Here is a 15,503-nt window from a genome sequence, read left to right on the forward strand (position 1 = left end):
GAACAAGTTAAAACAGCACAAAGCTCATTGTTCTAACGTAGACTTAGCTGTTTTTTCTTGAATGAACAGTAAAGATTGTTACAAGCCTTTGGTTAATTTCCAGAGTTCTAGAAAGTGGAACTTTTGACAAATTTTTCCAGTGTTCTTGCTGTGCTTATAGAGAAGCAAATTTTCAGTTCCTTACTCTGCCATTCTGGAGGTGCTTCTCAGGCCATACATTTTAAATGCACTACATTATTTAGCTGTCATTGAGCTAATTTCTTAAGAATAATATTCTCTGACTTTCAAGGAAATAGGTATCTACTCCATAAATGGCTTGAAGGCAGGACCTCTGTCATATTATCTCTGTATTAATAGGCATAGGAAAGTGGCTGGTACAGAGTAAATAATCATTAAAAGCTTAAATGAATAAGTATAATTCTTATACTTGAATTGTGATTTGCAATTTACAAAGTGTTTTCTCATGATATTATTTCACACAGTGTAATTAATTCAGCAAAATTTCCCATTCATTAACTACATGCCAGTCAGTGTGACAAGTGTCAAGAACAGAAAGATAAATAGGACAAAACCTTGCTATGGAAGGTACTTTCAGGCTAGCTGGAGACACACATTGCATGTGCATATAGCAAAACAATAATATGGAATATAAGTTCCATGACAGTGGCCCTCTATCTTGTACTAGAGTGCATTTACAGAGCCCTGAAGGCACCTGATACCCAGGAGATGTTTCTGGCATATTCAACATGGCCACAATTTGTTTTATACTCATATTGAGAGGTGGGCGTCTATGTTCCTTCCCCTTGAATTGGATGACTACCTTGACCAATAGACAACAGCAGAAGTGGCACTGCTGGCTCTGGGCCATCTTAAGAGACCGTCTGTTTCCATTTTTGGTTTCTTGGAACACGCACTCTTGAAACTTAGCTTCCATGCCAGAAGGAAATCTAAGCAGCCCTGATGGAAGGCCCACATATAGAGGAACTGTCTCCTCATATGGGCAAATTTGGGCTTCTTGAGAGGCGTGGGATGGCAGCCATTGTCTCAGCCATTGTTGGAAAATATACCCCCCCCTTAATGCAGATCATCAACAGGTCATGTTAAAAGGAAACATTAGTCTGACATCCAAATCCTTACCAGGGACTCTTGATAAAATGTCAAGGGTGTGTGTGGGGGGGTAATTTTCTAACACTCAGCAACAGCTTTTAGAATTATCTTTCTTGGGGGTTGGATTAAGATGGTTGACAGCACATGGTTTTACTACTACTTTCATTCTCAATCTCTAGCAATGACAAAAAAGAAATATTTAAAAACAATAGACTCATAATAGATCTCGAAAACTGAGTGGCATTAGTGGACCACTAATGTTGACGAATCTCAGGACAGAAAGCACACAGAGTCAGTTTGTTGGGGGAGGCACAGCCCAAAACATATGCCAAAGGAGAAGGCTGTGAATATTGCAAGTTTTTCTTGGTTTTCTAAGTTGGAGGCAATGGATCTGAGGAGCAGGATAAGGTCTTGGGGTCATGATCAGAGTGGTTGTTGGAGAACTGGCTCTAAAACAGGAGGCAGGTTGACCCTGTCGCTTTCCCAGCAGCACTTGGCCCCAGACCAGAGCAGCGTGTCTAGTGCCTGGGGTTGTGGGGGGAACAAGAGACAGGCAGTGCCTCAGGCAGCTGATAGAACCTAGGAATAACCTCAGGCTTCCTAGTCCTAAAAGATAGCTTCTAGAACATATTCTCCCACTTTTTCTTTTCCTCATCGTTGGCTGCAGTGATGCAACAAATTTCCCTAAAATCATTAAAAACAAAACCCTTAAGGAGAAGCACCACGTTCTACAGAAGATGGATCGGCATTCCAGGAAATGGAAATTTAATAGACGTTATTCAATGTCCTCAGAAGAATATGGGATGAATAATGCACCCACGAAAGACGACATAGTAGACGTGCCATCACCATCCCCACTTTTGTTCACAGTGAACTGAGTCAACTGCCAGTGCCTGCATTTCTTTGAGCCTCCAGCATCCTCTTTGTCAGCTGTGTGGCATCCTTGAAGGACTGAGGAATTGACACCCCCTGTAGTAGAAGCAGCCTTCAAGCAGTGACCAAAAGGAATTGGTATAACTACCCCAGTTCCCTCATTCCTTGGGTGGAATAATTCTGAGACATGTTCTACACTGGCTTCCAGGGTACCCGGCACGATTAACTGTGTAACTGGCTCAGTAAGGCATGGTTCATTGGCTGCCTTCCCTTGCCCATCTCACTTCCTCACTTCCTGATAGGTGGTTCGTGGAATCACCTCCCAAATAAGCCATTTGAACTCAAATCATATTTAAGGGTTTGCTTTTGGAGAACCCAAACAAAGTCTGAGAAACAGGCAATTATTAAAAAGAAAGTGGACTAGATAACATAATGAGCATAGATGTACAAAGAATTAGAATATGGAAAATAGAAAAAATCAAGTGAAATAAAAATAAAAGTTAAGATCTAGAGATTCTAATACCTGTCTTAACAGAAATTAAGGAAGAATAAAAGAAAATCTCCCCAGGCTGAAGAAACCCCCACAAACCTTCAGATTAAATGGGCTATGAATGAAGAACAACTCATCCTGATGAACTATGCAAGCACCATGAGGGAGAGGACGTCCGCATAGATGTTAAAGACAAGAAAGCAGGTTACCTACAAAGAAAGGCATTATTTGGACAGGGCCAGAAATTGCATAGCAACAGTGAATGGTAAAAGACCAGGAAACAATTCCTTGAAACTTCTGTGGCCGAGTATTTGGAACATACACTTTTATGCCTAGCTACAAATCGTTTATAAAATAGGAAAACGAAGACATTTATAAACATGCCAGGGCCCGGACCCAGAGTTACTTTCAGTCAAAATGAAAAATGAATCCAGCAATAAGTTTTGTAGTACAAAAAGCAGGGAGCAGCGTCCTAACCGTTCTCCAGGACTTTGCTCGACTCGCATCCCCCTAAGCTGGTGCCGCAGCTATTACGGGGTCCCACCGAGGTCTTGACTTTCTCCGAATTCTCCTTTTTTATTTCCCCTCATGCCAATTTGACATTTAATCTTATGCTGCCTTGAGAGATTGCATACGGTGCCTGCCTAGATTGATGAACTTTCAATAACAAGGACCGTATCTTGTACATAATCAAGAGACATTCGCTGACCTTTAACAGAGTCAATCTCTCCCTCATTTCACATAGCATAGCTTCTTGCCGCTCCCGCTCTCTCTCCTCATCTAAATTGCTCTAAATACCTTCTCAAAACTCCACCTGCCAGCCTTTCTCCTCTCCTCTCCCCTGAGCCCCTTTCCAGCTCCACTTTTTCCTCCCCCTGTCCTTCAGTCCTCTTCCCGTCCGTACTCATTCTCTTGACCAATATGATCAAAGCCAAGAGCCAAAGAGGTGGAGGGCTGATTAGGAGCCCACCACGTGGCACACAGTGTTCCAAGTCCTTTGTATGGAATAATGGATTCCTTTCTCACAGCTGTCCTACGGGATAACTACTATTCGTCCCATTTTTCAGATGGGGAAACCAAGGCACAGAGTGGGAAAGTAACTTGCTGGAAGACTCACAGCAGTTGATAGCTGGAGCTGGGTTTCTAACTCAGGTGGTCTTGCTCTTGCTTTTAACAGCAATGAATTTCGGAGGCTTTACTGTCTTTCGCTCCTTCTCAACCAGTAACAACCCAAAGATTTAAAAACGCGTAGGATATATTCAGAGGATGGGGAGAACAACAGAGCAAGATTAGAGAATTAGGTTTGGAGCTGATGAGAGGCAAGTGAAAATTAGTTGGAGTGGGGTGGGGTACATAACAGTGGTAATATGTGACGTGTATGTAGTTGTAGGCTTTACACAGCACGTCTGTATGCTCATTTCACATTTCACTTGATTCTGATAGCAACAACATTTGGAAAGAGGTTGCAAGAGAACCGTCATTCTTGACATTTCACAGATGACGCGGATGCTCAGAGAAGTTAAGTGACTTGCTCACGGTCACACAGCCAAGAAGTGGCAGAGCAGGCACTGGTACACTAGAGCTACCTGACACAAGTTATGAATACCACGAGTATAAGGGGCTGAGGTACAAAATGCCACGCAGTGCTTCAGCACTATGTTAACTGAAACACGCTGTGTCTATTAATATACCAACTGTTTGTCTTCTGGACAAAGATAAGTAGTATTTTTGTTTAGGGTTCTGCAGGGAAGGATTTCCTCTTCCACCCATTCAAGTCAATCACGACTGCCCAGCAGCTGCCCACCCCTCTCCAAACAATCCAGGATTGGAACAGAAACCAGGTAGGAGGGGAGGCGGAGAGGGAAGGGAGCAGGAAACCAGGGGGCAGTCTTGGGAGAACTTTTGTTTTCCAGGACGCAGGAGTGACTTCCACTCCATTTCATCAGATATTTTAAAGATGCTCTACAGCTTTTTCCAAATACCTGGTGGGTTCAGATAGGTGGGGGGTGGGGGGGGAGGCGGGAGACGGCGTGGTGGAGACCCAGCAAGGGCCCGCCTTGACAGCCCTAAACACGCTACAGGCCTGCGTTCACACAGATGTTGCTGGAAAATTAAACCGTGGCCTGTAGCCCCCTGGAGCCAGAAAGCCAGCCCCCGAAGTCACCTTGACCTGCTGTGCCCCTCCGACGGTGGGGCAAGGACCCTGTAAAGCATGGCTGAGGGAGCGCCAAGCAGCTTCTCTGCTCCACCCACGTCCCTTCTGACCACTCCTGGTCCCTTCAGCTGGCGTTTGCTGGGTCCAGTCCTTGCCTGGCCCTGGGGAGGCGAAGGTGAATAATGCCTGTTCCTTGCTCTTGAGGAGGGAGCCACGCATGCACCTAATTTGGCCACACGCATGAGGCAGGGGCTCCCAGGGGCCTGCGGGGACACAAGGAGCCAGGGCTGTGCTATGGGACAAGAACTCCTGCTGTTGACCGGCGCTGGAATCGGGGCTCCGCAGCTTCCTAGCTGTGTGACTCCGGGGAAATGACTGGACTTGTTTAGGTCTCCATTCCCCCTGTTGTGAAATGGAACATGATGACGCTCACCTGGCAGCTGAGAGTTGAAGCGGTACCGGAGGAACAGGACAGCCGTTTTGCTACTCAGAGCAGAAAGCTCGAGCTTGGGAGAAGAGGGGGGCCTGGGAGGCTGGGAAGGCGGCAGGACGGAGACCCCGGAACAGGAGGGAGGGGAGGGGCAGCCAAGGGGCGCGCCCCTGCCCCTAGTGGCCGAGAGCCAGAGAAAAGCTTCGCGGGGAGGGAGGGAGGCGAGGCCCAGAGGGAAGGGGGCTGGGGTCCAGGCGCAGGTGTGCTGGAGAGCCCGGGGACCGGCTCTGCGTCCACACCGCCGTCCCATCTCCAACCAGGCAGGTAGCTTCCCGCCAGGTTGGGAAGTTGCTTTGGCCTGAAATTTTTCTGCTTGGGGGTGTGGTTGGGGGCCAGGTTCTGCGTTAAGACTCTCCGGGTTACCAACACTCCTGAGACAGCCGCTGAGGAGACAGACATGGACGGCACAGTCTCCAGTGAGAAGGGGAAGGGACAGAGGAGGGACGGAGATGGCTGTGCCAGACATCCCTGCCCAGCTCTGCAGCCACCCCTGGGGCTTTCTTCTGGGGCCACCGCCTCTCCTGGAACTGGGCAGGCTAGGGAGGACAGTGTGAGGGGACACAGGAGGGGCTCCCATGTGAATGCTCAGCCCAGAGGTGCCCTGAACCCTAGAATGCCAGGGCTGGCAGAGCACCAGCTGGGCCCCCACTTTACAGGTGAGGAAGAGAAAGGACTACCCGAAGCCATACACTCTGCCACCCTCTAGAGTCCCTACAGAGAGCCAATCTCATCACTGTTCTGCCACAGGACACCAAGAGCCAGCCACCTGCCATCATCCCGCAGCAAGCTGGCTGGAGGTCCCAAGAGCTTCCTGTGGTCTGACACCTCACCTTTGGGGAGTTTGCTAGACCCAAGACAATGCTGAGCCACAGGATAGCAAATATTATGGTCCCATTTTTTTCCTGATGAAGGAATCAAGGCTTGGAGAGGCTGAGTGACCTCACAAGGTCACAGCTGTAGTTTCCAGGAACCCAGATGGTTTTTGCCTCAGGACTGTGTCCAGGAAGTCTCTAAGGAATGTCACCATGCCCCAACCTTAGAGGTTTTTCTGCCTTTTGAAAGCAGCTCAAATCCCAGCAGGCCCCTGAGAATGTCATTTCTGTGCTACACGTATAGGCATCTGTCTTCCTTGGATTTCAACTACTTCTGTTAGGTTCCAACAATACCTAAGTGGATGGATCAGGTTAAAATGGCACATTTACATAACCTCTCATGGTGCCGGGAATGAGCTCGGGCACACAGCTGCAGACCTGGGCTTGATCCCTGCCTGCCTCCAGGTACTGAGTGCCCTTGGTTAAGTCAATTACAAAATACTTCTTTTTGACCAAGTACTAATAGTCCTTGTTACAAAATTCAAAAGTGTATAAAATGAAAACCAAATCTCTCTCCTAGACTTGCTCCCTACCTCCTTTTCCTTCCTCAGAGGCAACTACTTATCAATTTCTTGTGTCTTCCACAGAAGTTCAATGAAAATGCAGGTATTTTGTGCTCAATTGTAAGATGAAGGTGTTTACCTTAAAAATCATTTTATCAGCAAAAATGGATTTGTTCAGGAATAGCAGAGTTGCAATTGAGGAAAGCAAGCTAAGGCAAAACTGGAGGACAAAGGGGCAGAATGGCGGTTTTCTAAAGGGAAGTGGGGATTGGTAAGGCTGCTGTGAACAAAAAGTCCACTGGAGTAAACTGGCAGTTCCAAGTGTAGTGGCTTTTCATTGGCTGAGTCGTAATAGTCTCTCTCATTGCCTGGGTTGTTGCTGGGGAAGAAGGAAAATCTTCCTTTCTCCTGCTGGGTTGCAAAGCAGTCTTGCCTGGCAAGGTCCCTCTCTTCCAGTTGGGTCTTTAAAGGACTGCAAGTAGTGGGCCGTGAGAGCTCCCCCTGCTGGCCTCCTGACTCATGTCAGTGAGGTTTCCCTTTATTAATTTCCACAAACGATAAAGCTGCTTTAAGGGCCCGAGTAAACATCTAGGTTTCATGTGTAATGGGAAGAAAAACACACTGTAACCCCTTGGATATGGAGTCTGTGGTCCATCCTCACCTCTGCTTCCTGAGCCATCTGGGAGGGAATGTGGGCTGGAGTCTCCAAAGACGCCCAACAACAATGGGCCCCCTCCCTGTATATGCCGGCTGCTCTTCCCGTCAAAGGCAGAGTCTGTTTCCGGGTCTGCTCATGTGCACTAAGCTGCGTATCTTATCCCCTCTCCACTCCCAGCTCCCAGCTTGGGTGATTGGTTCAAGGATGGACAAATAACCCTTACCCTACTGTCGACCCTGTTACAGGGGAGAGCTGAAGATGGCTAGAAGGATTCCCATTGGGCAGGCACACTCATTGCCAGTAGTGCCCCTCCCAAAAGGTTGGGGGTGCCAACCCCTTCCCATCCTTCATTCCCCACTTATTCTGCCCCATGCCTAGACCACATTACGCAGTGGTGCCTGTGTTATACTATACAGACAGGATTATCTCAGACAGCGGTAGCTGGGTCTCCACAATCCTAGAAACAGGGGTCCAGTGGCATGGCAAAAGCAAAATGGTCAGTACCAGGTGCCAAAACTCGCTTAGGAGCAACACAACAACTAAACACAACGTGTGATACTGGACTAGAGAAAAAATTGCTCTAGATGACATTGGCACAAAGGGCAAAACCCAGGTATGGACTAAGCAGTAGATAATGATATAGGGTTGTCAGATAAAATACAGGACGCGTAGTTAAATAAATCCACATTTAACTGGGCGTCCTGTATTTTAGTTTACTAAATCAAGCAACCCTGTAATATTATTACCAAATATAAAGTCCTGAATTTGATAACACTACTGGAGTTATCTAAGAGAATGTCTCTGCCTAGAAGACAGACGTGGAACCATTTTGGGTCAATTGTGAAAATACCTGTGATTTACTCTCAAATGGTTCAGCAAAAATATTAATGTTAATACTAAAAGTAATAATAAAGAGTGACAAAACGTTAACCAATGATGATTGTAGGGCAAAGGTATACAAGGGTTTATGGGATCATTCCTCCAAAATTTTTGCAAGATTGGCAGTTTTTCCAAATGAAAATCTGGAGAAAAAGTAAGAGCTGGCTAAGGAATGCAGGAAAGCTAAGTGCAGGCAGCAAAGGGCAGGAGCAGAATAAGAGCTTGAGTGGTCGGACCGCTCAGAGCAGGCGTGACATGCCAGGAAGGGTGAGGGGTGTGTACCAGCTAGAATGCAAGCCAGTCCAGTGCTGAAACTTTCTTCCGTAAATCCATCTCTAGGTCCATAACAGCAACCTGGGGAGAGGGGGTCGGGGGGGGGGGGAGCTGAAAGAGAAGAAGCCCAGGTTTTAATAAGCATCTCCCACTTTCCACGAGTGCTATGACCTGGGGGAACAAATTTCACCTCTGGGCTTCACTGTAAGTGGGATTTGAATGGAAAGCTATCCGAGCAAGTTATTGTGAGGCAAAAAGTTGGTACTCAACCCATGAAGGAAATATATCATTTGCATGAAGCCACACAAGCTGATGTCAGGCAAGCCCATGACAATTTTCCCACCTCTTCTCATGGCCTTGTTTTCCAAGGCCCATCCATTTCAGTTACATGGAGCCACTCTCCAGTGCTGCAGCCATCCACTCCTTGGGTCTGGTTAAATGCATTAAGGCCCAACCGTAGGATGGAGTACCATATAGCCATTAAAAAGAAGGGGGTACATCTGAACCAGGTGACTATAAAAGATGCCCAGGTATTTCAGCAACTGGACGAGACGAGGTGCAGCAGAACCTGAGTAGGCTGCTCTAACGCCGTATCTCAAAGCATATTGCTCAACGCACACAGCTGCTTGCACACATTCATGCAGCGTGTGCATGGGTTATTGCCCGAAAGGACCCAAGGGCACTGTTAACACCAGTTCCTTTTGGGGAAAGGCCCAGGGAGCAGGTGGGCTCCTGCTCTCCTTCTTAGTCTTTCTGTGTGATTGGCATTCCCCACCAGCACAGGTGCAGTGCACTTCGGCACCAGCCCTGGGTACAGGGCTCTTCATGGATGAGTTCCACATCACACCACCACTGTGCCATAGGCTCCATTGTTATCCCCATTTTACAGGTAAGGGAAGCAAGGCACAGAGAGATTAAGTAACTTGTTTAAAGACACACAGCAAGTAAGGAGGAGAGCTGGGATTCCAATTCAGTGGAGTTCCAGAGTCGCCACTTTTACCTACCAGGTGACACTGTCTCTTAATGTACCATTTTTTATCTTTTTAAAAAAATTAAAAGGGCAAAATGAGGATGCTTCTTAAAAAAATAGAAACAACAAATGGCCTGTGATAAATTGTTCCATTATCTGTAATTCTTACTGCCTGTTGGCTGCTTCCATCCCTCCCTGACCACAGCCCGATGAGAGGCACGGGTGCAGGAAGAGGATGCCTTTGGGAGTTGGGTGGCCCGCATGCTCATCCCCAGTCTGCACGAATGGCAGCATGGCCTTGGTCAGGCCCCTTGCCCTCCCTGGCCTCAGCCGCCATCTGCAGAACCAGGATGCTGGAGCCCATGACCTCCACAGGCCCTCCCGTTCAAGGATTCTCTGCCTCTCTCTGGTCTATTTTTGCCTGACACCTCTCCCAGGAGCCTGTGGGCCTGAGCTAGTTTCCCTGACTGGCCCGGATCCAGGCAGCTCAGGTGGAGAATGCCAAGCTAATGAGGCCAAGGTCACGGGCCAGTTAGTTAGCGGCTCTTGAAGGAAACCTCAGCTCAGTAACTGGACGACAGCTCCCCCACCGGTCACCGGGCTCGGGCGCAGGCAGGCTCTGGGAATGATGAGAGCAAAGCTGGCTCCCATGGGCATCATTTCAAGCAGGATCCACTCAGAGCCCAGGTCCCAGTGATCATTTGTGACTGCCGGGCAGCATGTCCCTGAGTCACATCGACAAGCCAGGGGCATGTGGGGTGGGGTAGGGAGAGGGCCAGATGGCTTGTCAAGTGCCAGCAGACCCATACCTGGTCAAGCCGAACAGCTGAGAACCAACTCTATTTCTTTAAAACTAAAGCACAGGGCCACATTGCCCAGGCCTCCTCACCGCATGTCATCCTTCCTGTTCTCCCTAACCACTGCTGAGGTAGAGCACGCTTCCTCTCTTACAGTGTGATCTGCCACGAGGACAGTGGGTTATCTGTTTTGTTTACTGCTGCATCCCTGGCACCTAGATCGGTGCCTGGCCTGGGCTCGGGAGCTCAATAAATACTGTTTGAATGAATCAATTCACCTTTGCCCCAGAGAGGCTTTGGACTGTGTGAGAAGGGGTCCAGCATCACCAGTGGCTTGGTTTGAAACTTGGTTGTTTTCAAATATTCCTGCCTCAAAGAGTCTGGGGAAGCATGATACTTAGAGAAAAATTATGGCTCTGGGAAGAAAGAATAATTCCTTTTACAGTATGCCATCACTCCTGCTTTAAATATTTTGCAAATTTGAATTTTCCTGTGCTAGGTTTTTCAATTCAGTTTCTTCGTGAATGTTTATTATTAAAGATTATACTATATTATTAGTTTTAATTGAGTTCTTGCCATCAGCCCAACTTTGGGCTAAGCACATAACAAGTATTGATTCATTTAGTTTTCATAGCAACTATGCAAGATGGGCACTATCATTATTCCTATTTTACAGATGGGAAGTCAGACAGAAGTTATTTGCTTAAATTCACATGGATAGTTAAGTTCTGGAGTTAGGAGTGAAACTCCAGAGCCCACAGTCCTAACTGCAAATAATGCTGCTCTTCAGGACTTAACTTTGCATGCAAATATCTGTCTACGAGGTGCTGGTGGTTAAGAAGCAAATGAGAACCGCAGGTGAAAGGTTCAGCAGACTACAGTAACCCACACTGCGGAATAATCAGCAATCAAAAGGGACACACTGTTGATACATGGAGCAACCTGACTCCAGAGGATTATGCTCAGTGAAAAAAAAGATGAAAAAAAATTCATACTGTATGATTTCATTTATGGAATGCTCTTGAAAGGATGAAATTCTAGAAGTGAAGACTAGGTTAGTAATGCCAAGGACTAAGGAGAAGGTGGAGGAAGGAGGGAACTAGATGTGGCTATAAAAGGGCAAAATGAGGATATGCCGGTGGAGATGGAAATATTCAGTGTCAATACCCTGGAGGTGATACTGAAGAGGAGGAAAAAAAGCAGCAGCATTTCGTACAACAAAATGCTGTACAGTTAGCAGCCTATACCCCACCGTAGAAACCTGGCTTGTTGTGTGCTAAATCTGTGTGTGTGTGTTCACATATATAGCATTTAAGTGTTTAATCTGTTTGCCGACGTTTAACATTTTTCGCAAGATGTTGCCAGTGAGGGAAACTGGGTAGACGATACATGAATAACTTTTATTTTCTACAATTGCAAAATAAAAGGTGTAATTAAAAAAAGAATGAAGCATGCTTTTGCCCTCAAGGAGCACGTGTCTAAGGAGTGAGACCCCACCCCACACACCCAGATCACTTCTGTACATCAGAGCAGGGTGATGGGGCCCATCCTGGCGGGACAGGGAGGGCTTCCACTGCAGGGACAGTGGGGCTGGGTCCACAAGGGTCAGCAGGTTAGAGGGCGGAGGGAGGGCAACGATTCAGGACAGCATGAACAAGGGGGTGCTTGGGTCCTCTTTCCTCAAAGCCACCCCTGGAGGGGAGCCGTCTCAGACCATTCCATTGCAAAAATGCAGGATGCCAGCGATTTCCCAAGTTGCACATAAAAATTGTAAGTGATAGACAAAATTATCCTCTTACAATTTTTCTTCCACCTCTGGTGCCTGTCGCTGTTTATCTGGTAGAAATTCCGGGCAGAGGAGAAAACGAAGATGCCCTTGTCAAGCATCGTACCAGAGAGCGAGCATCTCTGTTCGGCCTGCCAAGATTATCTTTCAGGTTCAAGTTACTAAAGAGGCAGATGTTAATGTTTTTCCTCAAGAGATCATTTGTTCTTAAAATGCATGGTTTTTTTTCTTGATAGGCCTAGTCCTGCTTTAGGTAATAGCAGGTTAATAGTGGAAAGAGTGAAGGTTATTGGGTCAGAGGACCCAGCATTTGAATCTCAATTCCACCACCTAGTTAGTAGGTATGACCTTGACCTTCAGTCAAGAACCTCAGTCTCTTGATCCAGATGATGAGACTAATTATATTCAACAGGCCAATAATGCCTCACAGGGCTGTGGTGGGGTTAACGAGAAAATATTTGCTAAAGGACTTAGTATAATGCCTGACTTGTAGTAAGCGCTCAGTAAGTGATATGCATTACTGTCAATAATTATAGTTTATATAATAAATTAGTTTATATAAAAATACAGTTTATAAAAAAATATGCATCTTTCACCATGCTCTACAATGAGAACCATGATTTCCAAGGGCTCTGCTTGTATTAGGCAGGATGGACCAGGTTACGCTGCAGGAACAAACATCCCCCCACATCTCAGTGGTTCACAACAACGAAGTTTACGTCTTGCTCACGATACTCGTCATCACGGGTCAGGGGCAGTTCTGCTCCTGTAGTCTGCCCTCCCGCACCCAGGATAATGGAGCAGTGGGTCTGTGGAACGTGGTCGCGGCGGGGGAAAAGAGTCTTAAATCAGCATTACATTCTAGGGCTTAGGAACAACGTGCTATTTCCAACAGCTGACATGTTGCCACCCCACCATAAGACCAGGGAGAACAATCCTGCCTTGTGGCTGGAAGCAGTGGAAAACCAGGGAAATGCAGTGAACAGCCCTAGGGGCTGCCAACTGCTGCCCAGCCCAGAGGGATGGCTAGACTGAGAGGGAGGCAGGAGGCTGAAGGGGGGGAGGACAGAGGGGGCCCCACACGGGGTGTGATCCTTAATGTGCAGGGCTGCGCTGGGGAGCACCCCTGCCTTCCTCACCTGGGCCCACCCCAGGCGGACCCTGATCACGCTGTTCTGCAGGCAGACAGCCTGGCCTGCTAGCACGTGGGAGTTCTGCACTCTCATGGCTGGTGAGGCCGAATGGAACCTGTTTCCCTAGCCCTCTGGTTTATGGGCAAAACAGTCCCAAAGCAGTAATTTTTTACTCCACCGCTCGGGCTTGGTGAGATTTCAGGGCCTCCTCCATTCTTGTAATAGTTTGGGGAGCCCCCAGGCAGTGTCTCGCGCGCTCTCACCCTGCCCCCTCCGCTCCTGCCTGGTGCCAGCCCCTTCCTGCTGGGCTGGACCTGTCCCCTCCTGCTGGTATCAAAAGCAGCCGCTCTGCCGGCTTTGTCCTCCAGGGTCCCCGAGACTGCCGATGCCTGGCTCCAAAAGCAGGGAAGTCTGCGCCGACAGTGCCATCTTCTGTCCCTTCGGAGGGAGGCTGCTGGCTGCGCCCCACGCTCACAGAGCCCCGGATCTCGCGCTGCAGCTCGTGCTAGAGGCTTCTGCGTGAGTCCTGGCATAGGGAAGCTGGGGCGGCCACCCCCACAGTCCCATCCGTTTCCTTTCCAGCCCAAGCTTGCCTTCCTTCAGGTTCCGGACCCAGGGTCTTCTCTGGTCCGCCCTCCCAGCCGCAGGCCTTCCGTCTGCACCGCTCTTACCACCACTTCCTTCCCCATCCTCTTCCACCCTTGGCCAACCTTCGAATATGAGCTCAAATGCCACCTTTTCAGGGAAGCCTTCCCTGACTCCTCAAACGAAGTCAACTCCCTCAATGAGACTTCTCCCCTTAATGCTCGATCAGCAGGTAACAAGGGAGGCCCCAGAAAAAGAGACACTCACTGATCAAAAGCATTCCCAGGCAGCAAACAAATTCTTCACGTTCTTCAGGAGAATTGACACTTCGCCATTGACAAGGGGCTCACACATTCTTTGTGATCCCCACAGGGAGAGTAGCAGACGTGTCAGACACAGCGGCTTGGTGAGAAAGCCTCTGTGGGTTTCCAGTTTGCCCCAGTAAGCTGAGCAGGTGGATGTGCACGCCGACCCGGGGTGGCCAGAAAAGCAGCCTTCCTCGGTCCCCGTTTGCCGTGTGTGACTCACACTTCCGGTACCAAGGGGAGCTGAGCTTCCTTGTCAGTGTGGTTCTGATCCTCCCTGGAAGCCAGCGAAGGCAAACCCAATGCTCTGGGCAGAGCAGTTTCCCAAGAGGTGGACAGCAGCCCAGCATTGTTCCTAGTACATTAAAAAAATTAAGGAAACTCAGTGACAGTAACACCCATTCAGGCATTGGTGGATAAAGGAGGATCCTTTTCTCGTGGGGAATATCAGTGCCTGGAGAGAAGCACATGCCCCCAGCACTGCCTCTTGGGGCCCCCCGGCCAGGGCCCAAGTGGTCCAGGAGCCTGTGCAGCACCTAGAGGACTCTCAACCTCCCCCCACCCCCCCCACCCTTCAGGGGCAAGGGGACGCCAGCAGAGCAGTCAGAGGAGGCTTGGGTCTAGGCGCTGCTAACTGGGACCAGTTACCTAAACTTCCTGTGCCTCAGTCTCTCCATTTATCAAATGAGGACAGTAATCCTGTTTGCAAAGGGCTGTTTTGAGGATGAGGTGACAGGAAGCTGTGCTCCTCCTGCCCCTGTCCCCACACCCCCGGGATCACTGACCAGGAGACCCAGCTGTCATCACTTCTGCAGCTTCAAGTCACCATTCTGAGGACCCGGTTTCCAGTTACAACCACCCTCTCCCTCTAGTATCTAAGATACACCCAAAAGGGAACCTGAGATCACACAGAAGAAAAAGTCAGCAGGCCACCACCCTCGGCCTCAGTGCCACCCCTCCACTCGCCAACTCAGAGGGTGGCCCAAGCCCAGACCTTCTGGGGTCTCCGGGGTCACACAAGCTGTGGCACTAACTGGCTATGTGGCCTGAGTGACTTCTGCATGCTGGGTCATCCCCTGCTGCTCCTTCTGCACCCCCAAACCCAGCACATCCCCAGCCTGAGCATGCAGCCTGGGGTATAAGAGGTGCTCGGTGAACACAGTACCTGACTTTTGTTGTTCTGGGTTTTGTTTTGCTCAGTCACCTCTAATAGAATGATGCCGGTATAATCGGGTTTCCCCAGCACACTGAAGTTCTGGAACGAATCTGGGGCAGGTTTTCCCACAATCACACAGCAAGGCTTGGCGACTTGCAGGACACATGGGGCCACCTGTTTCTTCTCCCTGCACCCACACACCTGAATGGCGCCCGCTGCCCCCTTCTGTGCTGGTTATGGCTGCTTTAGTGGCCCCAAGAACCTCTGAGCCTTCATCAATGTCAAACTCTTCTGGGAAGCTGTGAGTGCAGATGGGGAAGCTGGGAAGTCATTTCCTACTGTATTAAAATGGCGGGTTAATCAGGAAGGCTATACGCCAGATCTGATTTTAATTTTGATGAAAATAGCCTCTATTAAAAGCAAAAGGTCCCTGAGACTTCCATCTTGAGGGAAGGATCAGGAACTCCCAGG

The sequence above is a fragment of the Manis javanica genome, chromosome 10 (genome assembly GCF_040802235.1).
Source record: "Manis javanica isolate MJ-LG chromosome 10, MJ_LKY, whole genome shotgun sequence".
Taxonomy (NCBI): Eukaryota; Metazoa; Chordata; class Mammalia; order Pholidota; family Manidae; genus Manis; species Manis javanica.